This window comes from Peromyscus eremicus, chromosome 4 (genome assembly GCF_949786415.1).
Source record: "Peromyscus eremicus chromosome 4, PerEre_H2_v1, whole genome shotgun sequence".
Lineage (NCBI taxonomy): Eukaryota > Metazoa > Chordata > Mammalia > Rodentia > Cricetidae > Peromyscus > Peromyscus eremicus.
The window spans coordinates 24645036-24648351 of record NC_081419.1 but is presented as its reverse complement, the minus strand read 5'-3'; positions in this window follow the sequence as shown (position 1 = coordinate 24648351).

Genomic DNA, 3316 nt, shown 5'->3' with positions numbered 1-3316 from the left:
CGGGGCCCGCGAGCCCCCCACGTGCTCCGGACTGGCGGAGGGAGCGAAGTTCGCGGGGGGTGGGGGGCTGGGGCTGGGGGGGGGGGGGGCCGAGCGCGCCGGGGATGGGGAACTGCGAGCAGACCTGCTTTGCATCAATAAATTAAGATGCTCATTTGAGTCCTGAAGTTTGCTGGTTCCTGTCAGTAGAGACGTTGGCAAACACCCGAAGCCGAGATGCAGCCTTTACTTCAAATAAAATAGGAAAATAAAATCCTCAGCTGGCCGCCCCGCTGGGGCTAGGTGACGTGCGAGATTCCACAGCCTGCGGGCCTCGCAGCAGGGAGGTGAGGGACGGGTCTCGGACTCTCCGGTCTTGTTTTGGTTTTGTATTGAAAGGGCTTCTCTGAGACGCTCCGATTTTTTTTTTTTTTTTTTAAATAGGTTTTCCCCTCCAATCCTAGGCTCAACTCCGAATGGATTGGATTTCGAGTTTGCACGTGAGAAAACCGTTTGCTTTGCTCAGACCCCTCCGTCTCCCCCACACACCTAATCCAGGGGTCCGGGGTATCAGGCTTTGCTCGCAACTCTAAAAGAAGTTACCCACTCCTGCATAGCAATACAGGATTGAAATAATTCCTCTAGATGAAAGATCAATTCCATTTCTAAACCAGAATAGATTCCTTTTTTATTTCCCCCACATGGTACAAAATAAACACAATTTGCTTTTTTTTTAAAAAAAAAAAATTATTAGCTGTGGCCAAATTCGAATTCTTTCTTCAGCTTGTGTGTTCAAGGGCAGAAAGGTACCTCTTTGGGCCTCTGGGCCAGCAAGAGGAGTGGGGGCGGGGGAACGGCTGTGAAAGTTGAGGAAATTGACAGACTGAGAGGTGAATGGGGGGGACAGGCTCCGGGTCCGCTGCCGGGAACTGGAAAACAAAAGGGTGTCCTCCTCACCCTGCCTTGGGGGGGGGGGGCGGGGATGGGTCCTGAGGGGAGCAGTTGGTTTTACCCAAGGAAACCCGCAAGAATTATTTTCCCCTCCAATGTCGATGTCAATATTATTTCACATTTGCATGTATCTGTTGTTTTAATCCCCTTCGCCTGCGCTAATCTCAAAGTGGATTATTAACGGGGAAAAACAGTCCGAAAAGGAGTCCGTCCTTCTATCGCAGGACGTGTTTTCCCTGCATGAGGAGCCTCAGAGAGGTCCCTGGTCCCTCTGGACTTTTCATCCTGCGCTCCTGTATTATGTGGATCCCACGGTCCCCATTGTCCCTGACCTGGCCCTGGGACCGAGGGAGTGTTCCGAACAAATTTATATTCCAGCTTCTCTGGTCCTCCTGCCTCTGTGATGGTGGGAACACTCTCGGTCAAAAGCTTGGGGAGGGGCGTGCCAGGCGAGGGCAGTGGGCAACCTAGCCCTGCGCTCAGCCTCGCGATCTTTCCCGTACCACCACCCAAACGTCCACCTTCATGAGAACCTAGGAAATGGAAGTTGGTTTTGTTTTGGGTTTTTTTTTTTTCCAAATACATGGGAAAAACATGTCGAAACTCAGTGCAAACTATTGGGGGCCGCCTCCTGGCACTGGAGTGATGACTGAGCCCCAAGGTAATCAGATAATTGGGTGTTTTAATAGAAATAGTCAGCAGTCTATTTTGTCAGAGCTGATGCAAGAAGACATTTATATCCATGATAAAGACAGTTGTTTGTTAGCTAGTTGTTCGACTTGCCCTATAGTCTCATTGTGCCTTTGCACAATGTGTCTGAGCTAAAAACGTCCAGTGCTTGGCTACCTGGGTGTCTGCAGAAGGGTCTTGCCAGTAGACACTCCCTACAACAGGCTCCTTATTTCTCCGCAGTGTGAGAAGGAGGCTTAAGGCACACTTTGGAGAAAGCTGGTCTCTGATTTTTTTTTTTTTAAAGGAAAGAGAAGGAAGAAAGAAGATATGAACCGTAATGATAAATCCTAGAGGAGGAACTTGATAAGTCTTACATTATATTTAGTACAGATACAAGATAGTATGAGAAATGTAAATGTGGGACTAATGTGTTTGATCCATGTTGGAAATCTTTTTTTATTAACAATTTTTTGACTGAAAATCCCTACAACCTATAGATCATCTATAGGTACTTTATATGTGATGGGGGTAAGGGGGAAATTATTTATCCAATCATTCTCATTGTAAATGCTCAAAATTAGGAAAGAGGTGAGTGTGTGTGTAACCAACTGTGGAAAATCCGCTTTCTTGCACCCTAGAATGAAGTCTAGCTGTGGTCATGCTGGTGGCTGTTACCCTCCCCCACCACCACTGAAAAATAAACATGCAAAATACAAAGCCCTGTCCGCTCTGGGAGTGTGGATGTGGCAGCCCTAAGGTGGCTTCCCCCTCTGAGTGCAATCGCCAGTGACTCCTGCATTCAAAGTCTTGCTGGAGGCACACATTCAAAGCACAGTTCAAAGCAGTTTATCTTAATATGAGTAAAAGTCTAGGGTTGGATCAGGGTGTTATTTGTTTCAGGTTTCTTCAGACTGGAAACAGGGCACTATGACATAGTTGACAGTATTGAAGCGGAAAGACTGACAAGAGGCAGCAGCTGTTGGGTGCTCTTCACACCTCCACATTTACCTTTACACGAGGAGCCCCAGCCTGTGGGGACTGGGCGTTCATCTGTGCTCTGAGGTTCTTAAATACTTTCACTATTTAAAAGAAGTGAGGAGGGGTCTCCTAGGACTTCAGAAATTGAGCCTGGGCTGTTGAGGCAAAGCAGTTTCTTCCTTTTCGATAGATGCCTGTACAGAGCATCCTCGAATTTGGCTGTCTTTATTTACTTCTATATAGTTCCAATTATGTGCAGTGTAAACCAGCTTTTTGATTAACAAAACAGCAGAGCATTGGTTAAGAACACTTAAACTTCAAAAAAATTCCCCTGGGAAGTGGGCTCTGAATTGGTTAATAATGTGCAGTACTTGCTAAATTGCTGACTTCCAGATGTGGAAAATATCTTTCTTGTTTAGGACCTATGTAACCTGATTGATTACGACAGAAGCGTCACGTTGGAAGCTTTTGAGTGATTATTTAATTAACCATACAGTAGAAAGCTGTATTCTCCAGGAAATCCCTTCCATATTTGCATAACCAATCCCTCCAGAGCAAAGGTGGAGCCTTTTCTTTTTAATTTTACTTTAATTGCAATATCAAAAATATGTACTTCAAAACTTCGACCCCACACAGTTTAATGTCACCCTCTTTTTTCTATCATCCTAGGCTCTTCTGGCCTTTCTCCCTTTTCCTCTTGTCCCCAACCCCCTCACTTTGTAGTGTGGTCTGCATG